This window comes from Erinaceus europaeus, chromosome 2, assembly GCF_950295315.1.
Source record: "Erinaceus europaeus chromosome 2, mEriEur2.1, whole genome shotgun sequence".
Taxonomy (NCBI): domain Eukaryota; kingdom Metazoa; phylum Chordata; class Mammalia; order Eulipotyphla; family Erinaceidae; genus Erinaceus; species Erinaceus europaeus.
The window spans coordinates 30,139,244-30,166,188 of NC_080163.1; the positions used below are offsets into that span (position 1 = coordinate 30,139,244).

Below are 26,945 nucleotides of genomic sequence, written 5' to 3' on the forward strand. Positions count from 1 at the left end.
GCTTGGTGCTGGCTCTTTGATTCCACTACTCCCAGCAGCCTTTTTTTCCCCTTTCTATTTCATTTGTTAGAACAGAGATAAATTGAGAGGGGAGAGGGAGGGAGGGAGAAAGAGAGAGAGAATGAAAAACACCTGCAGACCTACTTCACTGCTCATGAAACATCCCCCCACCACCCCACAGGTGGGGAGTAAGGACTCGAACCCAGGTCCTTGTGCATTATAACATGTACGCTCAACTGATTACATCAATACCTGGCCCCACATATTAGCTTTTAACACCAGTTACGAAGATTCAATTTTGGCTAAGTTATATATCAATATGCCCATTTGTGTAAAAGGAGACAGTGACTTCCTTATTATGTCAGTCAGCTCACAGGGTATGTAAAGTGCTTTGTTTATTAGGTGTATACCTTTCATCATGATTACAATAATATGCAAAGGCCTAGTGAAGGTCTTAGAAATTTTGTTACTAAATAGCATAATCTTAAACTGGAGCAAAAGGGTAAAAATTTGCCAGGGGATTACTGGTCTGCGATTGAACATATATATTACAAACACATCAGGAATGAAAGAAATTAAGTAGCACTGGAAAGTGAAATGTGCAGAGCAACACCTGAAAACACAGCACTAATACAGCACAGAATAGAATGTCGACTCTCTATTCCTGCCTGAGGGCAAATGTAGTCTCTGGGGAGTGGGGCTGGGGCCATTTTTTCTCTTGGAATTTTTCTTGCCTATTTTGGCCCCAGAATGAGGTAGCTGCTTTGAAGCATTTCTCTGGATACAGAGAATTGAATGGGCACATTCTTTCTGGGAAAGAGATGTCTTTTGCACTTCCTTCACAACAAAGGAGAGAATCAAACTGCATTTGTGATTCCACTTCCATTTGTTGATGCCAACATTCCTAGAATCAGGCACTCTATCTTGTTTACACAGTCATTAGCACATGGGCCACTTAGATGTTCACTAGGTACATCAGGGAGAAATGTATGTTCTTTAAGGAGACTAGGGATGTGTGGAAGGAGAAATTTATGACTTTTTGGACAGCTGGGTTGTAAGGATGTAGACACTTGAAAGAGGCTAGGATACAGGAGTTTTATTAGGTTCTGCTTTCAAGGTGACATAAAATATGCGTCCTGTCTGCTAGAGGAGAAAATGCAACCAAAGCAAATCTATGCTGACAGTGCATATGTATGCAAACGAGGAATACTGATTTCTCTGCTGGTCTTTTCATATACTGAAATCATTTCTTATATTAACAAATGATGATCACTAGGGTAAATTCAGGAAGAGAATTTTCTGCTCTAAGCATGGCATTCTTCTCAGTATCTTCTTAAGGTCCTTAAGTGGTTCTGATATACATGAAATGAAAGGCTGGGAGAATTAAAAATTACAGAAATAATGAAGATCAGTTCCTAGGTGAATTGCCCATTACTGTGAAATTTTTTTTTCCTGGAAATTTTCCTTAAAAAGAGTAGAAAGGCCATCTAAAGATACTTGTGTATCTACAAATAACTGTAAAGTCATTCTCTTTATTTCTTTTCAACTCCCATAAGACTCTTTTATTAGTTTCCAGGAATAAAGCCCCAACCTGCTTCAGTAAATTGCATTATTTTTTAAAGTACAGAAACATATGTGGTTTCTTTACATGAGCAATTCTCTTTAATGGCAGTGCATTCATAGGGAAGACTGCACTAAAAGGTGTGTTTTATAGATATGTCCTCCATCTTCTAGCCTCTCTCTGCTTTCCTTGTTTACATTATTATTAAGACCCATTATTTTTCCTTTAAACAAGTGCCTCACATATAATGAGCACTTAAAATAGTTACTGACTCATTGAATGAATAAATGAATTCACTATTTTGATATCACTTTCTGGTTCCAGGTTAAGCTACACAATCATAGGACTGACACAGACCTCTGTACAGAAACATAGGACCCCGTCTCTTACTTATAAGTATGGTAGCATTTTCTCTGTAATTGAGAATTTTTCCTTGAATTTTGAAGAATCTTATTCACCAAACTGGAAATCAGGTACCCCTATGTATAGGTCATTTAGGAGAATTATCAGGTAGATCATTAATTTGAACTATTAGCATTGAAATGGCTTGCAATCAGCGCTTTAAAATAAAGACTTTCTAAGCTCCTTCCTGAATCACCCATATACATGTGGTCTCTTTAAACTGTTATAGAGGACCGTTGAAAAATTAAGGAATATGTGTATGCAAATAAATTACTGACTTGAGTAAAGATTTAAAACATTTTAGATGTAAAGCAGTTCCCATTTTCAGAACACCCTTTACTTGTTTAGGAGACTTTGAAAGTACAGGAGAGGAGACTCTCAAACTCAAACACCTTTTCAGCTTGTCCACCCAGGTCCAGCTGTGCTCTGTGAGACAGTAGAATGGAAGTTGCCTGTTTCTGCCATCCTGGTCTGGAATTCAGGGATGCACTTCTTACTGGGAATTATATGGCTAGTTAGAGTTGAATTGGTGCCATTACATCCATATTAAAACACTACTGAGCAGCTGTGTTTCTCTCCTCTACTCTCCCGAGTCAACTAGGAATACCAAAGGAGACCACCTGGGACTGCAAAAAAACAGGACTAGAATGACTTGAGGTACCCACCAAATCACCGGTGAGTGCAAATACGTGTATCTCAAGGACAGAGAGGAGTTTAGGGAGAGATTAAGTGGCTGGTAACAGTCTGGCAGTTTACCAGTTGAGACACCACCTCCAGTTTGTTTCACCAACAAAAAGACGACTGAAGGGAGGAGAGGACTCCCCTAAAACACACCAAATGTGACTGTGAGTCTCCACTGCTACTGCCCTCATAATCTGGAGCAGCAGGTGGGGGGAGGCCCTGTGCTGACACCAGGGGACAGAGAACTAACCAGGAAATGCAGGAGAAGATCTATACCTTGGTGGCCTAGTGGTGGGGCTGTGAGAGTCTCTTTGCATAACCACTGGATTATCTCTGCCCCACCCTGCTTTGTAGTCAGGAGTAGTTAATAAGTCAAAAAGCCTACTTATAGTTTAAAAGCCCTCAGGCTCCCATAGCCTACAGGGAAGAAAAAGAACCCTTTAATTACCTTACTTAGACACAACTCAATCCAGGTAAGGGTGACCAGTAATTTGAAAAGTACTGAGAGAGAGAGACCTCATAACATACTATATAAAATGGTTAAACCAACAAGAAGAAATACTGGAGAAATGAACCAGGACAAGAGTCCAGCTGAAAGACCCACAAAGGTTGAAGCACAAAATAATGAGGTCAACATCCAAACACTACTTAAGGAAATAATGACAGGAGAGAGTAAAGAGTTTGAAAGAATTGTTATCAGAAATGCAGAAACAGAGCAGGGCACCAAAGTAAAAAGCCTGTGGTGAAAGGGAGGGTGGCCATTGGGCTTCCTGGTGTGGCGGGGGGGGGGGGGGGGTGAGGGCGGGAGTGTGGGGGTGGGTGGTTGGGATGGGACACAGTCTTTTGGTGGTGAGAATGGTGTTTATGTACATTCCTATTAAAGTGTAGACATATAAACCACTATTTAATTAATATGAGAGAGGAAAAATTGATCATATGTCTAGAACTTCTTAGAACACAGACTGAATCTTTTTAATACATAGGCTGTCTTTGATATGTTGACTCTCTCAAAAAACTAGACCAGGGAGAACAGAAGCAACTGGTAGCACAGCTATATACAAGATGCTGGGTATTATACCCCAAACCCTAACAAAGGGACTTTTCAAAGTTAACCCAATCACCAAATAATGTAATGATAACAATAACTATCCATTGTCTTCTTGAACTCAAAGACAGCAGGAACCTCACATTTCCACTATATTTCCCCCAGTCCTGGAACCTTAGGGTGGGGCTCACTTTCCTGCATGCTTCTCTCAATCCAAATCAAATAATATTGCATCCGAGGATCACAACCCAATCAACACAATGAGTGCCACTCCAGCATGCTTCACTTCAGACTGTGTCCAGAGACTTCAGGTGTGGAATGGCAAATGCTAGAAGAAGAAGGTGTGGAATGACAACCCTTCACTTCATCACTCGGGTGAGACCTTTCCTTTCATAGTATTCTCTAATTCCATTCCAGGTGTTCCACTCCCCAATAAAGTACCCAAACCTAGATATAGTCCAGGTCCCCTGAGATAGAGCATATGTTCACACATGCCCATAAGCTAGGGAAAACTATATACCTGAAAACTGAAGTACACAAGAGCTTGCAGGGAATACCTCCCAGTACTTCATCTGCACTATTCCAGTCTTTAGGTCCATGTTGTTCGACAATTTGTTTGGCTTTGTATGTTAACTCTCTTTTCAGCCACCAGGTTCCAGATGCCAGCATGATGCTGACCAGACTTCCCTGGACAGACGACCCCACCAATGTGTACCGGAGCTCCACTTCCCCAGAGACCCACCTTATTAGGGAAAGAGAGAGGCAGACTGGGTGTATGGGTCGACCAGTCAACGCCCATGTTCAGTGGGGAAGCAATTACAGAAGCCAGACCTTCCACCTTCTGCAACCCACAAGGACCCTGGGTCCATACTCCCAGAGGGATAGAGAATGGGAAAGCTATCAGGAGAGGGGATGGGATATGGAGATCGGGTGGTGGGAATTGTGTGGAACAGTACCCCTCTTATCCTATGTTTTTGTTAATGTCTCCTTTCTTAAATAAATAAAAATAAATAAATAAAAGAAATGCAGAAACAACAAATAAGACTCTGGAAGAAAACACTAATTATCTCAAGGTTATCAGAGAGCTGAAAGCTGAAATAGCTGAGCTAAGAACACAACTAGCTGAACAAACTGAACAAGCTAAAACAGTATCAGAACAGGGTAACAAAATAGATGAACTCCAGAAAATAGTAGAGAGGAGAGAGAATAGAATAAATTAGTGTTTTCTTCCAGAGTCTCATTTGTTGTTTTTCCTCTTTTGACTTTTTTTAAGTCTTGGTATAAATGTGAAATGTTTAGTCTTAAACTGTGTGAGTAGAAATGGTTCAACTAGGACAGTACAGATATAAATTTGTGTTTAAAATGATATGTCTTCATAAGAAAAGTTTTTCTCCTCCTGTGTGTTATAGACTACATGTTTATGTGTGTTTCAAGTTTGGTAAACATTAACTTTACGGTCAAAAGTGTAACTTTGCAGCTACATTCTTACCAGGCAGAGTTAAATGAAGTAGTTTTCAACACGATTCACATTAAAGGTAAAATTAATCTGCTAAAGTAACTGAGTATTTAAGGTAGAAGTCTAAATATTTAATGTGACAATTCATCTCCAAAATTAAAATACAAATTCTCTATACAGGACATTTTTGGAGGGCCCCAAGAAGTGCCCTGTAAACTAATCTTGTGGAAATTAATCCACAATAAATCTGTCATCGATCTGACATTGTAAATATTCAAAAAAAAAATGTCACTAACATGGTTAACTCTCTAAGTAACCTGAGTTTGTTTAAAGTCCAAAGTAAAAAATAGTTAAAAATCAATATATTTTCACTAAATTTGGTCTCAAGATCCTGTTGTACAGAGACTGCTACACAAGGTCACATAAGATAACCTTTAAACAAAATTATAAAGATACTTAAATCAATTATAATCATCGAGTTGTCAATTATAGTAAACTTCTAACTTGTTACAAGTTTTTTTTTCACAAGTAAGTGAATTACAGCTGTCAAGTCTTCACATGAAAAACATCTGCTCATATGGTAAGATATTAAACTATTTAAGAAGTTCCCCCACATACAACTTATGTAAATTAACAGCAACATTCACATATTTTTCTACACTTAACTGGTGTATCTCATTTTGCCACTATAGGCCTGCCTTTGTCAGTGAACAATTTAAAGACTTTTTTTCCTGTATAACATCACCCATGCCACAGACATCCCTTACAACCCTCAAAGACAAACAGTTGTTGAGAAGGCCCACCAAACACCTAGGCCCAATTAAGTAAAGAAAAAAAAGGGGGATATACCCCCCCAGATATTCAGTTGGCTAATGCACTAACTACATTAAACCTCTTTTAATATCTATAAAAATTTGCACCAGACACCCTGATAACCATGGGAAGCAGATTTGTTTGTGTTTCCTTCACAGGAATCCCCGGAAAACCATCTGGACCCCTGCACACGCTGACATCGCCCACTAGATAGCATGGCTACAGTGGCCCCCCCCGAAACCCATGTTGTGACCTGACATGATCTGAAGAACCTGATTCACAGACTCCAAGGACAGAACTTTCTTACTGCCTTTCTCTCACCCATCGCTATCTGCCCTTCTTGCTTCTGTTTCACCTGTCATGTTTTGATGGTTCCAGCTCACTCTCTACAGAGAAGCAAAGTCCCAGTGGCTGTCCTCCCCCATCAAGATAGACGTGCAGCCTTTCTTCCCCTGGCCATTGTCACTGGACTCACGCTTCTATCGGACTTGCTGGTACACCTTTGGACATTCCCTTTACACTGCTGGGTTTCTCAAAGACTGACCCGCAGCAGTCCATGGACTTTGCATTAGCTGTTTCAGGACTCTGCAACACCAGATCACCCCTCTCGCCCCTCGGCCTATCAGGCCTCCACTCCTCTGCCTATCAGGCAGTGCCCCCTTTCTGCCCATCAGGCAGCCCCTCTCTGCCTACCAGGCTTCTCTTCAGTCTCATGCTGCCCCTTGCTACTCTTACTTATCGCTCCCTGTCTTATTCCAGTTCTTTTAAAAATGCCTGCACGAAATCATTTAGGTTTATGCCCAACAGGTTTCTGTTCACCCCTACACTACTATTTCTCTGTCAGAGATGGAGTCTTTTACAGACCTTGACCCATATGGCCATATAGGGCCATTAGAAAAAGGGAGATGTCGGGAAATTGTGAATATGTGGTTGAGCTTGGCAGGGCTTGAACCTGAGGGGTGTGTCAATCCTGTTAGTCTCTCTCTCTCTCTCTACCAGGAAGTTGAGCAAGGAGGGACAGTAGTACCCCAAAGGTGTGCCTCCTCCTATCAGACTCTCTGCCTCACAAAGTGCCCCACATTCCTGATATTATGGCCATTAGATAAGAAGGGGGAGATGTTGGGCATTAAGCCAGCTCCTCTGCATCTCTGATGCTGTGGTCTATTTACATAATCATTGTTTTGCCTGAGACCCACCCTGCCTGCATGGTATCGGTTAATCCCACTGGTTAGAACCTTCACAACAGCTGCTATGGAAGCTTTCTACCTTCTCGCTCTTTTCTCCACCCCTTCTCCTAGCCATTTCCTTTTCCCACTTGCCACTTCCAGTTAAAAACATATATAAAGGCATTGTCTCTGATAAATAAAGGCATTGCATTGAGTTCCTGCTCTGCCACGAGTTCCTGGTCTTTCTCCTGCATCGCTGAGTAAGCAGCAGCCCAGGTTGGCTCCGGTCGAGTTTTCTCCAACCCAGAGAGCACGTGCCCGGGAAGAAACACCCACCAAGCTAGCCCGGCACATACGTTCTTAGCAGCAAAATTTGTAATAGCCAAAACCTGGAAGCAACCCAGGTGTCCAACAACTGATGAGTGGCTGAGCAAGTTGTGGTATATAGATACAATGGAATGCTAGTTAGCCTTTTAAAAATGGTGACTTCACCATTTTCAGCCGATCTTGGAGGGACCTTGAAAAAATCATGTTGAGTGAAATAAGTCAGAAACAGAAGGATGAATATGGGATGATCTCACTCTCAGGCAGAGGTTGAAAAACAAGATCAGAAGAGAAAACACAAGTAGAACTTGAACTAGAATTGGCGTATTGCACCAAGTAAAAGACTGGGGGGGTGGGGGGGTGGGAGGGGAGAATACAGATCCAAAAAGGATGACAGAGGACCTAGTGGGAGTCATATTGTTATATGGAAAACTAGGAAATGTTATGCATGTACAAACTATTGTGTTTACTGTCGAATGTAAAGTATTAATTCTGAAATATTTTTTTTCTTATTTTAGTTATTTATTCTCTTTTGTTGCCCTTGTTGTTCTATTGTTGTAGTTACTACTGTTGTCATTGTTGTTGGATAGGACAGAGAGAAATGCAGAGAGGAGGGGAAGACAGAGAGGGGGAGAGAAAGACACCTGCAGACCTGCTTCACTGCTTGTGAAGCGACTCCCCCTGCAGGTGGGGCGCCAGGGGCTCGAACTGCGATCCTTATGCCAGCCCTTGCACTTTGTGCCACCTGCGCTTAACCTGCTGCGCTACCACCCGACTCCCCCCAGTAAAGAAATTTAAAAAAAAAGAAAAAACCTCCAAAACCACTATCAAGTAAGTAGGCTTTTATGAACTGTTTTTGGAATTTAATGTACACTCAACCAGGTGTACCACCACCTGGCCCCCTGAGAAAATTTTTAGATGAATTTAATATTTAAGTCAGAAAGACTGAATACAGTAGACTGCTCTTCCAAATGAGGATGGGCCTCATCTAATCAGTTGAAGCCTTGAATAAAACAAAAAGATGACTGACTGCTGACTAAGAAATAAGAAACCCCTCCTGTCTGACTTTGATCTGGGAAATTGTTTTTTTCTTCTTCCTGTTTTATGATTAGGACTTAAACACTGACTCTCCTGAGGTCTCAAAATTGTCAATGTATAAACTAAAGCTTAAACTATCGAGTCTTCTGGATCTCCAACTTTTTAATTTCCCATATACAGTGGGATATATACTGGGATTTGTTCTCTTTCTTAATTGTGTGAATAAATTCCTTATAATAATTACTTGTTTGTCTGTCTACCTACCTACCTACCTGCCTATTTATCCTATTATAATTTTCTGGAAAAATATGGTAACTAATACAGTAGAAGACACCACAGAGATGAATATTTATAAAGTATCTATGTATATACATATACATATGGCTTTAAAATCCATAAAGTGAAAGTTGAGCAAGTTCTCATCTAGCTTCTTGAAGCCACTCAGGCTGTATAAAAAAGTAACCCTTGATTCCTGTTCACCCACTGAAAGATCTAGGTGTGTTGGGGAGAGATGGCACAAGCAATTTTGATCATGGGAGATGAGCTTGCACAGTTGAAAGAAATTTGGCAGTATATCTCCAGTCTCAAGCTGGTTTTGTCTTTCCTTTCAGGAATCTATTTTTAGGACAACGTTTGAGTCTTTAAAGAATTTATTTTTCATACATAATCAGAAATGCAAATAAAGTTGTATGTGTACTCTGCAGTGCTCTTTTACACTTTTTAGTCTTTTACTAGTGGCATAAGGTAGCACCAACAGCTGATGGAAAAGTTAAATAGAGAATATCCATCTAATGGGTCACTACTAACACCCTCAACACTACTTTTTAGTAAATGTTTAATGGCACTGGAAAATACAATGTAAGGCTATGTAAAAAAAAAAATATATATATATATGTATCATTTATAGCTGTACTTATATCTACAGTTTTAACTAGCAAAGAGAAAATAAGTATGGGAACAGTGGTACTATTGGCAGTAACTGGTTTTTATTTTACTGTCATAGCTTAGGTTTTTATATTTTCTAAATTATGAAGTATCTTATTATACTTGGACAAAAAGATGATCAAATACCATACTATAATTCTCAAGAGAGGAAGCTTATTAACCCTACTTAAGAAAATAATGAACACAATAATCAAGTCAGGGCCAATGGAGCCAAATCTTAAGAAAAAAACAAAGAAGCACACATGCCAACATAAGTAATCCAAAACACACACACACACACACACACACACACACACACTAATCAAAAAGACTTCTTTTATTGTGTATGTGTAGACATGACATTACAGAGCTCTAGGGAAGGACATTTCACATCCTCTCTCTGAGGGTATTCTCTCCAGGAAACAACAGGTTTAATGGAAAGGCCATTTAAGGGTTATGACACAGAGGCACAAACTCTTCCTGATTGACATTGGAACCACCAGAACATTCTTTGATCTTCCCCTTAGCTTCTGTCCTTTCATCAGTAATACAGGAGACTTAAATCAACTTCTATGAACTACAGTGGGTGTTATCAGAATAAAATAAGGGGATACACCTGCAAATACCCCCAAGTACAAAGGACTGCACCAATGTAACTGTCATCAGTAGTTCCCACTCCAGGTTCCTGAATGAATCCTCCAGTGACACCCACTCCTCCCTTGGTGGCAGTCACAGATGTCAACAGTGAGGAGACAAAATAAACCAGGCAGGGTACTCTTTCCTTTTTCTCCCTATAAATACAATGTGTCTAAATTGACATTTGGTTGGCTTTCTTCTTTTTAACCAGGAACATGCCAATTTAGATTAAAACTCCATATACTTAACGTGAGTCATATCCTTGCTAGAGAAGACAGATCTATAACTGGAGCTTTAATAATTACCCAGGCTTTTCTAGAGCAATATTTATCATCCCAGCTTGGAATTTATATATCCCAAACTGCCTGGCTATGAATGGTCTATTTAAACAATGTGACTGTATAAGGATTGATATATTTCCATAAATAATTAAACCAAAGTAGAGAAATTTCTCTCACTGTTCCAAAATTAGTGGAAAAAAAACCCTTAATTTCTAATCCCAGTCTCTATACCTTTCTACCACTATTATTATTTAATATTGCCTGAATACATAGACTAGGTATAAGAGGCTTTTGCATTGTTCTGGTTAGGGTGAAAATGTGTGTATTTCACAGAGTAGTAGGGCAAGATAAATAAAAGAAGTGAAAAATCCCTCTATTCCCTCAAAGTTAGAATTGATAAAGTGGGCAATTTCTCCATCTAGGAAAAGTTTTTGCTACAAAAACTCCTGAGTTTCCTAATAATACTGAAGATAGGAAGCTATAAGGGGAAAGTAAATGCTCTTTTGATAAAACTTATGTTTTGAAACAGAAGACATTCTTGGTATTTAATATGCTTGGGCAAGACAGTGTGTAAATTTGTATGATTTCATGATTAAAATTTTTTTTGATATTTAGTTTCAGCAGCTAGTATTGACACAGGTGAGTATATATTTTGCTTCCAGGGTTATCGCTGGGGCTTGGTGCTTGCAATATGATTCCATTGCTTCTGGAAGCCATCTTTCCCCATTTTGTTTTATTGTTATTGCTGTTATTGTTGTTGGACAGGGCAGAAAGAAACTGAGAGAGGAGACAGAGAGGGGGAGAGAAAGAATGATACCTGCAGACATGTGAAGCAACCACCCTGCACATGGGGAGCTGGGGGATCGAACCTGGATCCTTACTCTGGTTCTTTCATTGGTCTGATTCTATAGTACTTTTCTGTTGTTGGTGGTGTTAAGTTAGAAGATAATGTGTCTGGGGAAAAGTAGACAACAAATATAAAGGGAAAAAAAAAAAAAAAACCTTAAAAGCCTGATCACTTTCCTAAGTATTCCCAAAGTCTCACTTGTGGATGAAATTTCTCATTCTATTTGTGAGTCATTCATTTTTTTTTTCTAGGCATCATATCTCATCTGCTTTCCATCTTGCACAATGATTTAGTTTTTCCCTTTAGAACTTTAGAACTACAGGGAAAAAAGTTCTGCAAGCTGTCCTGCTGGTAACTTCACATGTGCATCACAATGAAGAAAATGTAGCATTTCCTTTCCAGTTTTGCAGAAGCCAAAATAAACAACTTTACTTATTTCTTACAAAAAAAAACCCCAAAAGCAGAAAATACCACACATTGCCTTGTGATTACCCATACTATTAAAACCAGACATGCTGGGGTCAGGAAGAGAGCATCATGCCTGAAATTTCAAGATTCCAGGTTCAATATCAGGCCAGAGATGAGCAGTGCTCTGTTAATACTGCCACCACCATCAACTACCACTATAAAAATAAATTAGGGTATTTTCAGCATAGGAAAGGAAATCTAAGATTGTCCGCTTACTGAATGAAAGTGATTTATATAGGAACATTAGTCATTACTGTTGCAAAGGATATGGTTCTTTTTCTTTGTTTAATGTTTATTTATCTATTGGATAGAGACAGAAATTGAGAGGGAAAGAGAGAAAGAGAGGGAGAGAGGGAGAGGGAGAGGGAGAGAGAGAGAGAGAGAGAGAGACAGAGAGAGAGGGGGGGGGCCGGGACCTGCAGCATTGCTTCACCACTCATAAAGCTTCCCACCTGCAGAAGGATACTGGAACCCAGTGCATTGTAACATGTGCACCACCATCCAGCCCTGATAACGGTCCTTTTTATTCTTAATTTTTTGATTATAGTAGCTTCTAAGATTGTAGGATTCCAGGGTATGTTTCACACCACACCCACCAGCAAAGTTCTGTGTCCCCACCCTTCCACTTGCCAAAGATAACCAACATAGTTTTCACAAATCTTAGAAACGGTTTGCTTGCTTGCATTTCTTTCTTTCTTTTTTCTTTTATCTTTCTTTCCTTCTTTCTTTCTTTTAGTTTTTTAAAACCTTTATGAAGATTTCTAGCATGTGAGCTTCATTTTAAGCAATATTCCTAGTCATTCATTGAGAATACCACTGCCTTAGATATACCTATACCTTTCCTTTGTGAATAGATTAGGATTAAGCAGTCACTCAATTAATCCATACCCCTTCCCCCAACCCTTTTATGCCCTTTGCACGTTCTTTCTCATTTGAAAGAAATACTTTGCTAAACTGTTGGGAGTAAGATTTTAGGAGTGGTTGGGATGAGAGAACACTCAGCAACACTTTGTTGACTACTATCTACATCATCATTTCCTTCTTAGGCCTTACCCCTCCCTATATCATCAGTGCTATGTGAGCAACCTTCAGGACAATTTCTTTTGGAATGTGGCAGGTTATTAAACAAATTAGAGAACTGTAATTATCCTGGATGAACTACAAGAAATTCCTGTTAGCCCTTTGAAAATAATTGTTGTAATTATAAAAAATAGTTGTAAAAGCCAAATATTTTTCTGGATTAAAGGTACTTAAATCCCAAATTTAAGACTTCAACTGCATCTGATTTTTCTTTCTTTCTGCCACCAGGGTTATCACTTGGGCTCTTTGCCTAAACAATATTTCTACTCTCAGGTGCATGTCTTTATTTATTTTTAAAGATAGTGAGAAACAGAGAGGGAGAGAGAGAGAGAGAGAGAGAGGAGGTAGGGGGAGAGGGAGGGAGGGAGAGAGAGAAGTAAAGAAAGAGAAGGACAGAGGGAAAGTCAGAGAGAGAAATTCCATCACTCCACTTCTTGTAAGGCTTCTCCATGCAGGGTCTCTAGTGCAGTGGCTGGGGGCTCAAACCAAGGTCTTTCAGCATGGTACAGTGTGTACTCTACTGGGTGGGTGAGGCATCTCCCACCCCCATATATATATATGATTCTCCTTTTTAAAAAATCACTTTATTTGGGAGGAGTCAGTTAGTGGTTTATAGTACAGTTTTTGATACATAGGTATAATTTCCCATCTTCCCATGAAAGGAGTCTGCAGAACACTCTTACCCCCAACTTAGGTCCATTTCCAACATCATGCACTGCAACCCAACACCCTCTCCATCCCCTCCCTTCTCCTTGTTCCTTGCCCTGGTGCAATGTACCACACCCAGTTTGAGTTTCACTCTGTGTTTTCCCTTTCTGTACTTGTTTCTTAAGTTCCACCTATAAGTGAGAACATTTGGTATTTGTCCTTCTTGTTTTTAGCATATCTCACTCAACATGATTCAAGGTAGTTATATGTTCACATTGCTGTTAACACTGAATTGGTGAATACTGAGCCACAGCTTCTAATAGAAAATACAGGGCTAACCAAGTTGCAGATGTTACCATGATGCCAACTTGAATTTCCTGGGCAGATGACCTCACCGATGTGTCCTGGAACCCCACTTCCCCAGAGCCCTGCCCCACTAGGGAAAGATGGAAACAGGCTCGGGGTATGGACTGACCTGTTAATGCCCATGTCCAGTGGAGAAGTAATTATAGAAGCCAGATATCCCACCTTCTGCACCCTATAATGATCCTGGGTCCATGCTCCCAGAGGGATAAAGAATAGGAAAGCTTCCAATGGAGGGGAGGGAATACAGAACTCTGGTGGTGGGAACTGTATGGAATTGTACCCCTCCCTCTTATCCGACAATCTTTTCAATCATTATTAAATCACTAATCAAAAAATAGAAAAGAAAACACAGGATTAGGTTCCTGAAAGACTCTGGTTACATTTTTGTCAGTTGATAGTATATAATCTTGTTTTTTGGGCTCTGTTTAAAGACATCTTACTTAATATATGTCATTGATGAATGAGTAATTGACTGAACCCAAGGTTGCCAGTATTATAATTATGTAATACATTTTATTATGTTAATTAAATAAGACTTAACTAATTTATATTTTCTTCCAAGTACTGTATCTTAAGTATTTATTATTATTTACTTATTATATTTTATTTATTTAGATTTGCTTCCAAACACTAGACAGTATGTAGTCTACCCCACCAACTTTAGTATCATTTTAATAAAGGAATGTTGATTTACACAGCTGTCACCATGAGGGGTACACTTCCACATTTCCTCAAGATATGTGTCAGTAAATTTTGCCTTCCATCATATCATCATCCTGTTCTACCATAGGAAGTTGCACTCCTGACCTCCCCCTAGTGTCATCCATCCCTTATTCTCAGTCCCCAAATCTCATGGCATATCACTATTTACACTTGGGGTCATTTTATTTTTTTCTTCCCCTTTAGCCAGAGCACTGAACAGTTGTTATAATGGTGATATTGGAGATAGAGCCTTAGCCATGAAAGTCTTTTTGCATAACTATTATACTATCTCCCTTGTCTCTTTGGGGCCATTTTAACAAAGGACAGAAATGATCCCTGAAAGTATAGTCTTCTTAGAGCCATTTTAAAGAGCAAAATCATCATCATCAATAATAATAATAAATAATAATAATAATAATAATAATAGTGAAACAGATATTCTATTATAACTGCTGAAAAAAGAAGATAGAATAAGAAAGTCTTCTTTGACCTTGGTTGAGAATATGCATTTCAGGTAACTACAGTTTTTCATAATTCTGTGCATATCTGCAAATTACCCTGAAGCCACAGTAAGTATTTGTTTCTGGATTACAAAGATTTTTTTAGTGAATAGGTGACTTTTCAAGTATGGCATTCGCAAATAATAAGGATACAAATGCAAACAGCTTGCCTCTCAGCTAATTGCAGATCATGCTTTGTTTATATCCTTTTATCTTATGTACTGCTATAGGTTCAATTAAAGTAATCTTTCATGGTAAACAGTGAGAAATAGTTTATGTCAGATGACCATTACAACTGCAATTTAACTGTGTATTATTTACTTGTTTGTTTTCAATTTCACTTTCTTGCAATGGTGCATTATTCATTTGCTTGCTTTTTTTCCCCCCCTTAAATAAATGGACACTAGAAACTTTGGTTTCCAAAGATTAATAATGTTACCCTATATGGCAGTAAATATGAAAGTATAAACTCACAAAAAATTCTTCTCTGTGGGATGATCTCACTTTCAGGCAGAAGTTGAAAAAAAAAAAAAAGATCAGAAGAGAAAACACAAGTAGAACCTGAACTGGAGTTGGTGTATTTCACCAAAGTAAAAGTCTCTGGGGTAGGTTGGGGGGAGATTAAAGGTACAAAAAGGATGAAAGAGGAACTAGTTGGGGTTATATTGTTATGTGGAAAACTGAGAAATGTTATGCATGTACAAACTATTGCATTTACTGTTGAAAATTAATGTTGTAAAACATTAATTCCCCAATAAAGAAATTAAAAAAAATTCCTCTCATTCCTCATTTTAGAAAACAAAGTATTGGGAGTCGGGTGGTAGCACAGCGGTTAAGTGCAGGTGGCGCAAAGCACAATGACCGGCGAGAGGATCCCGGTTCAAGTCCCCGGCTCCCCACCTGCAGGGGAGTCGTTTCACAAGTGGTGAAGCAGGTCTGCAGGTGTCTTTCTCTTCCCTCTCTATCTCCCCCTCCTCTCTCCATTTCTTTCTGTCCTATCCTACAATGAAGACATCAATAACAACAACAATAATAACTACAACAATAAAACAACAAGGGCAAAAACAAAGGGAAAAATGAATAAATAAATATAAAAAAAACTTAAAAAAAAAGAAAACAAAGTATTAACGCTTGAGTTATTTGGTTAGATACACAAATAAATTTTTAATAATTCAAGTAAATCTTATATTGGTGCATAATTTTTTTTTGTTCAGGAAAGAGATGGCTAGAAGTTATTAGAACAATTACTAAATACCCTGGATAGGGAAAGATGATGCACTTAACATGTAAAAAAATGAAACTTCTCATAAGCCCCTTTGTGCTGAGCTGCATTTCAGGAAATTTCTAACACTGACGGTAAGGCTAGAAATTCAAACCCATTTTTAAAAAGTTGTCTTCTCTACATGGGGGAGAAAAATATTAATGCCACCTAACAAGGGAGGCATACTAATAAAAAATAAAAAAGGTTGGGAAATTCACACTTGTTAAAGTTTTCAGAATTGTGCTTAGGTTTTTCAGAACTTAAGCCAAAACATTTCCTATTTGATAACCATGCACTATAGAGTAGGATCTGGATTAGGCAGGGCTGAGCTGCATCTAGGAATAGAATAGCATTAAAGTAAAATGATAGCAGGCACTGTTTGCATAGACCTTAGCCCCAGAAAAGCATATTAATCCTTTCATTTGTTGGTTTATTGGTGGTGAAAGAACCAGGTAAGTGCCTAGAGGCTCTTCCTGCTCATAGGGACAGCCAGTATCCTGAAACTTTAATTACCCTCTTTATCATCCCAGTGATAACCCAGTTATTAAACTGTAGACATCTTGGAAGGAAGAGTTAGGTCCTGTAAGATATAAGATATAAGGAGACTGAGGGCATTTTACAGTAAAAGTCATATCTATAGCATCTCATTTAATCCTATCAAAGGCCCTGTATAATATATTATATATATTTATAATAAGTATATGTATAATATATATAAATATTATCAATATAGAGTTGAGGTGCTGTGTTAAGACTCAAGGTTGCTGTCTTCCTGCCTTGTGTTTCTTATCTAAAATTAACTTCATCATAGCTATATTAAAGACTGAAAAGAAGCCTTTCTGAGCATTCTGAGCTATTTAATCACCTTGTGGCTTAAAAAAAAAAAATGGCGTCATAGTACTGTTTCCACTTATCTCTATGTGGTTTAAGACACAGCAAAGACAGTTACTCTGTACAGTTGCTGTATTATTTACTAATGAAACCTTAATTTTAAAGTGTATTTACTAGTTATTGTAGGCTAGATGCCAGCAAACATTTCTGTCAAGTGCTACATAATAAATATTTTGGGCTTTGTAAACCACATAATCTCTCTCAGTCACAACTCAACTCGGCCACTGTAGTATTAAAAATTAAAAAAAAAAAGCTATAGACAATATTAAATGAATGGGATTGGCTAGTAAAAACTCTAAATGTAATTTTATTTACAGGCATTGAAATATGAATTTCTCATAATTTCACAAGTCTTTTAAACTTATAACCCCCCCCTTTAAAAAAAATCAAACGTTTTACATGTAAAAACCACTTGGACTTGAAACAAGGTCGATAGCTCAATATTATAACATAAAACCTGGAGCCAGTTGGTGGCACATCTGGCTAAGTGCACACACAGCTGTGCGAAAGGACCTAGGTTTAAGTCACTGGTCCCTACCTGCAGGGAGAAAGCTTCAACAGGGCTGCAGGTGTCTCTCTGTCTCTCTCTTCTATCTCCTCCACCCTTCTCAATTTCTCTCTGTCTCTCTCATCTATCTCCTCCACCCTTCTCAATTTCTCTCTGTCTCTATCCAATAATAAACAAATAGAGATCAAAATAAAAAAGAATTTTAAGTCTGATGAGAGGTTTAGTCCCTGGCACTATCAGAAGTCAGATGCCAGAGGTGAGTGGTGCTCTGTTGTTTTTCTTGTAAAAATAAATGCATCTTAAAAGAAAAGAAACACCAAATAGCCCTTGCTTCTAAAGGACTTAATGTTAAGCAACAACTAGGAACAGACAAAATATGGAGAAAATACATCATAGATGGTAAGAAAATAGTAGAGGATAAATCACTTGTATTAGATGGAATTTAATGTTTCTGTATTATTATTACATTAGTATTATTATTTTTGTCAGCAGGCTTATTGTTGGGGCTCTGTGCCATTCCTAATACTCTTAGAACCTGAGTCCTCCTTCCCTGAGCAGATGACCCCACCAATATGTCCTGGAACCCCACTTCCCCAGAGCCCTGCCAGGGAAAGAGAGACAGGCTGGGAGTATGGATCGACCTGTCAACACCCATGTTCACCCTTTCCTTTCCTTTCCTTTCCTTTCCTTTCCTTTCCTTTCCTTTCCTTTCCTTTCCTTTCCTTTCCTTTCCTTTCCTTTCCTTTCCTTTCCTTTCCTTCCCTTCCCTTCCCTTCCCTTCCCTTCCCTTCCCTTCCCTTCCCTTCCCTTCCCTTCCCTTCCCTTCCCTTCCCTTCCCTTCCCCTCCCCTCCCCTCCCCTTTCTTTTTCTCTTCTTTGTTCCTTTCTTTCTTTTCTTTTTTTAATATTTTATTTATTAATGAGAAAGGAGGAGAGAGAGAGAAAGAGAACCAGACATCACTCTGGTACATGTGCTGCTGGGGGTCGAACTGGGGACCTCCTGCTTAAGAGACCATTGCTTTATCCACTGCACCACCTCCTGGACCACTTTTTTTTTTTAAGACTTTAAAAAAAATTATTTCCTTTTTGTTGTCTTTGTTGTTTTTATTGTTGTTGTAGTTATTGTTGTTGATGTCATTGTTGTAGGATAGGGCAGAGAGAAATGGAAAGAGGAGGGGAAGACAGAGAAGAAAGACACTTGGAGATCTGCTTCACTGCAGGTGGGGAGCCGAGGAGGGCTCGAACTGGTATCCTCATTCCAGTCCTTGCGCTTTGCGCCACATGCTCTTAACCTGCTGCACTACCGCCCCACTCCCTCAGTGTTTCCTTTTTATAAATAAAAATTATATATTTATGAATCTGAGTCCTCACACATGGTAAAGTGTTCATTCTGCCTGGTAAGCCTCTCGAGTCTCTTCAGCTTACATTTTTTTTTAGCCTATACTTAAAAAAAAAAAATCTGTATTGGAGAATTAATGGTTTACAGTCAACAGTAAAATAAAATACAGTAGTTTGTACTTGTCTAATATTTCTCAGTATTCCACATAACAATTCAAATCCCACTAGGTCCTCCTCTGTCTTCCAGGACCTGAACCTTCCCCCCGCTCACCTTACTGGACCCAAAGTCTTCTACTTTGGTGAAATACATCAACTCCAGTCCAAGTTTTGCTTTGTGTTTTTCCTTCTGTTCTTATTTTTCAACTTCTGTCTATGAGTAAGATCATCCCATATTCTTCCTTCTCTTTCTGGTTGATCTCACTTAACATGAATCAACTGTTCAAGCTCCATCCAAGATGAAGTGAAGAAGGTGAGTTCACCATTTTAATAGCTGAGTAGTATTTCTGTATATATATATATCACAACCTTCTCAGCCACTCATCTGTTGTTGGACACCTGAGTTGCTTCCAGATTTGGGGGTAAGCCATCTCTTGACCCTTATCTCTTCATGTTTTACACATGATTGTACTTTGCAGAGTACGACTTAGATTACACAAGCCACTGGTGAATTTACATGGAGAAGGGAAATTCCCCAGAGCTTTCTAAGAGAAAAGTCCCAAGTGGTGATTGGCTTTCATTCTATCTTGGTGACTCTCTCAGGACAGGTTTTTGAAACACACTGATAAAATATTTCAGAGTACAAATATCTGGGTGGAATTGCATCTTTACTCACACCAATGGCACTTCACCACTGGCCAGGCTTTCTTTTTCCTATGATTTGCACCAGCAAAAGATGCTAAAGTAGCTCTGTATCTTATAGAAAACATTAGAAGAAAATGTAATGAAAGTTATATAAAAAATATGAGTGCTCACTATGTGACAAGTTCCGTTCTAAGAATTTTGAAATATATTATCTCATTTAGCCCTTTAAAATAAGTCAGATATGGCCTATAAAAAGCCATTATTAGTAGTAAGAAATAATGCCAAGGAAGATTATAGATAAAAGGTCAGAGAGTGTCCACTGGTAGAAAAGAATTTGGACTATGGTATCAGATTCCTAAACCACTGCTATGAACCACTCTTAGTACTACTTTCCAATATTATGGGCTCTTGGCACTAAAGGTTTGGTCACTCACTTGTTATACCTTTAAACATACTGTGTTTCATGTATTGCCCTCTGTGCACACATATGAATACAAGTATTCAACATAGTTGGACAGTCTTGCTCTTTCCCTGAACCATTACTGACTCTATTCCAACTCTTGCACATGTTAAAACATCTGCTTTTATACACTCAGCAGGTTGCTGATCTGGAAATGAACATGAAGTTAGAACTCCAGAAACCTAAAGTGAAAACTCTAACTTTGTATAGACTCTTTGTCTCTCTGGGAGACAGTTTCTTTTACTTATAAAATAACATATCTTTCTATCATTCCTTTAAGAACAATCAAGTGACACAGTGTTTATGAAGGTATTTTATAATCCATAAGGAAGGGGTGGTTGTTGGTTATTGTTTTAACACAACTTTCATCTTTTCCTCACCCATTCTTCCTTACTAATTGTGAAGAAGCACATTTGACTAGCTCAGCATTTCTCAGAATACTGGACCTTTTTCTTGCCTGTCCCATTCTTTCATCTTCCTCCTTTCTTATTTTTTGCTAATTGAGGAGGTAATATACTAGTCAGAAAGACAAAAGATGATATATCTATTTCACAAGGTCAGAGAAGATAAGGGCAAACGCTAGAAGAAGAAGAGAAGATAAGACAGACTCCAGTGGTGTGTCTGTCACTCATTTCTTTCCAATTTCATACTCAATGAGGTCATATTGGCTTGAAATTAGGAAAAGTAGAAATATTTGCACCATGGAAATTGTCAAATGCTACAAATCACTCAGTACTCCCTTCTTCCCCAGGCAGCTGGCTGTTAAACATTTATCTGAACACCATCAGATACAGAAGCAAAATAATAAAATGATACTGTTATTAGCACAAAAAAACATACAGAGTGGTATGGGGCATATAGGGAGGCACTTATCATCATTGAAGGGGTTAGGCAGAGGTATTTTGAGAAGGTGTACCTAAGAAATGATATGGAATTCAAAATCTACATAATGAGAACTAGTCAGGCATAGGAGAGGGAGAAGAGTTCCAGAGAGAAGTGTCAGTTTCCTTAAGGCTGTTGTGCAAAGTGAAGGGAGAGAGAGGGGAGCAAAATGAAATTGGAGAAGATTCAACTCAAAGGAGGTGTTGAGTAGCAATTTAAGGATTATGAGCAGCCAGTGTGGGTTCCAGGTCAGAGAAGAAGCATTTGAACTCTGGCTCTGCAAACTGGGTGACCTCAAGTAAGCACCCTCAGCTGAGCCTCATCTGTACAGTGAGGGTATTAATAGTATTCTGACCTCTTGTGTTAGCCATGAAGCTGCAGGTAAATGCTTAGCAGGAGTCTGGCTCTGCAGGCAAGGAAGCACAGACTAACCAACCACAGAGCAGATGCTTACATTCTATGAAATAGGAGCTATTTCTGGAGTCCCTGTCCACAGTAAGATATCGCTGTTGTTCTGGTTTAGGGTAGTGTTTTTCACACTTTAGAGTCCTGAACAGTACTTAAAAAAATTAAATGGGGACTGGTGAGACAGCTCACCTGGGAGGATGCCTGCTCTGCCATGTGCATGATCCAGGTTAGAACTGAGCTGCTGTGTAAAAATTGCTCCTGATGACTTTTTCCTCTTTCTTTTCTTTTCTTTTCTTTTCTTTTTTCTTTCTTTCTTCCTTCCTTCCTTTCTTTCTTTCTTCTTTCTCTCTCTCTTTCTACCTTTCAAATATAAACTGATGCTCCTTGAGTCATGAAGAACTCTCAGTCCAGGTAAGAGTACAAGAAAGTCAAAGGCATGCAAGGAAGAGGCCTCTTCTAAGTAGCCGTGGATGGCAAAGCGGAAAGGGACTAAAGACTCTGCTCTGTTTTCACTAAGTCTCACAGTGTGAGTCAAACTTAGTTGTTAAAAATCACTGAAGTTAAGTCACAACCCAGTGGCTTGGCACATGAAAGAATTAGTGAAACTGAAATTTAGTTTGATGTGTTCCTGAAAGATAATTCTAGATGTGCATAGAATTTTAGAACAACTTATTTTCAACATATATCAAAACATATTCAAATTGCCCTTTGGAGTTGCAAAAAAAAATTTTTTTTTTTCAGTTTGGCATTTCTTTTTTCCATTGCAGTTTATAAAAATGGCAAGTAGTTGCAGATGCCTGGTCGATGTTTGGGAGGAAAAAAAAAAAAGAAGCACAAATAAGCACCACACTACATGATGATTTAGTTCCTTGAGTTTCCACAGGGCTCATTCCCAGGCATATGCTATTGGCACTAGATTAGTTGTCGACATTTATCGACAAAGCAATTAATCTTCACCAATGATGTTTTTTTTTTTTAAAGTTCATTCTTTACAAGAAGTTGCAGTAGAACATCAATGTCTGTCACTCTCCCCTTTTCTCCTTCCCTTGCTCCAAAAAGTAGCTAAAAATAACCTTGCAGACTCTTTATCCGACAGAGGAAGGCAAAATAGCACAAGAACAAAGAATGCCTCTACCCAGGTGTACATCATTAATGCCCAGTCAGGCAGTCACTAAAAAGACAGCCATTAGAGGACAATCTCTCTTTTTTTGATATATATTTTTTCAAATTTATTTTTATTTCATTTTTTAAAGGTATTTGACTGGTGGGGAGGGTTAATAGTTTACAGTATAGTCTCTGACATATAGCCACAACCCCTTGGCTTCCCATTATGTGTACCTCAGAGACATTCATAATGGACCATCTCTTATATGGCTTTACAAGTGGTTGTACATGTGGTGAGCAGGGCAGTGTGAGGACTGATATCCTCAATAGAATAACTGTGTATTTGGTCAGAATTGACAATCTCACTAATCTGCAGATACCTGCAGATACCTGCTTAGCTTAACTGTATTTCCTTACTTTGCTTTCACTCATTAAAATAATCTTTTGGTGGACAGAGAAAGAAACAGACAGTTCTTATTTTTATTTTATTTTATTTTATTTATTTTTTTTGCCTCCATGGTTATCGCTGGGGCTCAGTGTTGGCACTACGAATTTACTGCTCCTGGTGGCCATTTTGCATTTTTTTTTTTTTATTGGAGAGGAGAGAGATAAATTGAGAGGGTAGTGACAGAGAGGGAGAGAGACACCTGCAGACATGCTTCACTGCTTGTGAAGCAACACACCTTGCAGGTGGGTAGCCAGGGCTCGAACCGGGATCCTTGCATGGGTCCTTGTGCTTCATACTATGTATGCTTAAGCTGGTTCACCCCTGCCTGACCCCCCAAACATATATTTCTTACATCAGTAAATCAATACTGAATCAAGAACTACTCACTTCCATTCCATACTGAGTGCTCCATCATCCCTGCTCCAGTTCCTGGAAGGCCATTGTTTGACTCTGCTGGTTAATTATCTTCAATTATATCATTCAGTTAATAATTTCAACTGAGCATGCATGGTATGTAATATACCAGGATTTGTGCAGAAACCACAAAGGAACAGAGTAAGCCACTGTCCTTGGAGAAACAGTGCATCAAGTAAAGAATACATGAATGAACAAAGACTTGAAAGTGGCCTTAAGTTGAGGTACATAACTTTCTCTGTTGTGTCTAGTGTACATAAAGCTCTGTGGGCTAGATTCCACAGGGATTATTTCATAAATGCCTGTGGATTTCATCTTGTCTGTATCACCTGTGACAAAGGTCAACAGCATGAAACTTGGTGACAGTTATGAGAAGATCCTAGTGTACAAAGAGGACACAGAGGCAACAGGAAACTAGTAGACGTGGATGGAATCTCCATACATCTGTGCTGATGTGATATTAGGAAGTGTTAAAATTATACAGAGGTTACTACACTGAGGTAGTTGGTATATCTTATCAGTCTACATAAATAATTCAAAACCTATGCCTGTAAATCCCTTAAGATTAAGGAATCAAAACCCAAGGACAACCAGTCATGCACACTGAAGCGGCCATTTCTAAATAAGGTCACTATCAAAATTATGGCCAATCAGATGATTTCCTTGCTTTGCTTCTGCTGCTTCTCTATGAAAGTCTTCACTCCAGTTCCTGGTGATGGAGGACTATTAGCCACTCCTGGTTTAGTGTCACCCCATTTCAACTGAATTTTGCTCTAAAATATTTTTGAAATGCTAGTATACCTCAGTCCATCTTTTTTCTATTTTAACATTTTTAATATTTATTTATTTTACCTTTTGTTGCCCTTGTTTTTTATTGTTGTTGTAGTTATTGTTGTTGTCGATGCCGTTACTGTTAGATAGGACAGACAGAAATGGAGCGAGAAGGGGAAGACAGATGGGGAGAGAGAGACACCTGCAGACCTTCTTCACCACTTGTGAAGCGACTACCCTGCAGGTGGGGAGCTGGGGGCTCGAACTGGGATCCCTACGCCGGTCCTTGCACTTGCCACCACGTGCACTTAACCCACTGTGCTACTGCCTGACTCCCACCTCAGTCTATCTTTTAATAAGATGAATTAAATATGTGTTTGGCAGGATCAGACAGAGGAAGGTGTCATAGTGAAGGCAGGCTACATGGTTAAGCACTGTTTGTGTTTTGTGAACATGTACTTTTGTTGCGTTCTAGCCATGAGGGGAAGATGGTGAATAATGTGGGCATTGAGAAGGGAGGAAAGATTTTTTTCCCATCATGAAGAGAAACCTTTGCTAATCAATAAAGTTTATAAAATATGCTCATAAAATTCTTTCTTTTGAATCCAATTCCAGCTTTGTTAACAAAACAACAAAAACAAAGCTTAGAAGTAGTTATAAATACATTTAAGTCCAAATAGTAACTAACTTCACTTACATATGTTAAAGAAAACAAGGCACCAGTCAGCTAATAAAAAAACCTTGAATTAATCTTCTCTAAAGGATTCAATTATCTTGTTAAACTGACTTCCCATTAACAATCTTAAAGAGAGATCATTAATCCAAGAAAAATATGGGCCATGACAATGGTTGGTGTATCTCCAAATAACATTTATAGTGATTCTGATGGAAGAGGAAGTAGATAACATATTTTAAAATTTTATTTATTTATTTATTTATTCATTCCTTTTTTGTTGCCCTTGTTTTATTGTTGTAGCTATTATTGATGTTGTTGGGTAGGACAAAGAGAAATGGAGAGAGGAGGGGAAGACAGATAGGGGAGAGAGAGAGAGACACTTGCAGACCTGCCTCACCATTTGTGAAGCGACTCTCCTGCATTTGGGGAGCCAGGGGCTCGAACCAGGACCCTTACGCCGGTCCTTGCACTTTGCGCCACCGGTGCTTAACCCGCTGCGCTGCGTGCCCGACTCCAACATTTTTTTTTTTTTTTTGGTAGGACAAAGGAGCAATCAATATTCCTTACAAGGAGAACTCTAGAGAAGTTGAGACATATTTTGAAAGACCTAAACCCTTTAAATTTTGCATTCTGGAACAGTAAGCTAGAACTCTGACTGACAAGGAAAATGACTTTCATCAAGAACTCTACACTTAATAGGGTGGTCATCCACTAAGGAAACCCTTGGAGGAGAGACACATCATGAGTGGACTGTTTTTACCTTGTTTTCTTTCTGTTTCTCATAGAAACCACAGAATTCCCAGCATAAAGCAACTTCTGATGTTACTATAGAGTCGAGATTACAGTGACAAAGATGCTTATAGAGAATAGTATGGCTAGGGCTCACTGATTTGAGAATGAAGAAGTTGAACCTTGCAGAATTTCCTGGCATCTCAGAGGAAAATGCAGTGACTAAGAGATGAGAGAGCAGACGTGAATGAGATAGGTTCTGTGATCCTATATGGTATTATAACTTACCTAAGAAAGGGGTCCTGTCTGGTTATGCAAACTCTGTACATTCCTATATAAAGTGCGATGCCAAGCACCTCTCTGGCCACCACTTTTCTAGATTCAGGATCTCCAATCCATAACTTTTGCACCTTTTTGCTCTCCCTTGCTCACTTACTGTCCCTTCTCTCCTGACCCAGACAAATGCTTCATCATTATAACCAATTTCTTGTATGTGCCCATAACTTAAAACAATTATTTATTTTTATTTTAAAAATATACTATATTGGTTTTATTTTAATTAGAGATGAGAAAGGGAGAGAGAGACTCCAGAACACTGTTAAGCTCTGGCTTATGATGGTGGTGGGGACTGAACCTGGGAATTTAGAGTCTCAGGCATGAAAGTCTTTGCATAACCAAGCTGCTATCTCCCCCAACCCTAAAAAAAAAAAAATATATATATATATATATATATATATATATATGTATGTATATATATTTAAAAAAACTATCTTATCTGATAGGACAGAGAAAAACTGAGAGGGAAGGGGATAGAGGAGAGAGAGACAGACACCTGTAACACTATTTCAATGCAAGATTTCCTCCTGCAGGTGGGAACTGGGGGACTTGAACCCTAGTCCTTGCACAGCTTAGCAACATATGCAACCATAAAACTCAGCGGGACCTAAGTGCTGTCCAACAGCCATTTTTTCCTGCATTCCTTCATATATGTCAGTGTGAAACAATGACTTCACATTGACCTTTCTTCCCTCAAACATCCAACAACTCTCCTTCCTCTACTTTGATTCTTAGATGATGACATGCTGCTCACTCCACAACCCCAGTGGTCATTTCTTTCTTTCTTTTTTTACTTGTAGGACAGAGAGAAATTGAGAGGGTGGGGGAGATATTAGGGGTAGGGAAAATATCTACCCATAGATTCACTGCTCATGAAGCTCCTCCTCACTCCTTGCAGATGGGGACGGGGTCTCAAACCTGTGTCCTTTTGTATAGTAATGTGTGTGCTCAACTGAGGGGCGCCACTGCCCAGTCCTAGTA

General features: G+C 38.9%; 1 protein-coding gene across 1 annotated transcript in view; it reads right to left on the minus strand.

The window, feature by feature from the left end:
* MARCHF3 (membrane associated ring-CH-type finger 3) overlaps window positions 1–26,945 on the minus strand; it is a 194,892-nt gene that overhangs the window by 77,158 nt on the left and 90,789 nt on the right. The gene's annotated exons all lie outside the window — the stretch shown is intronic.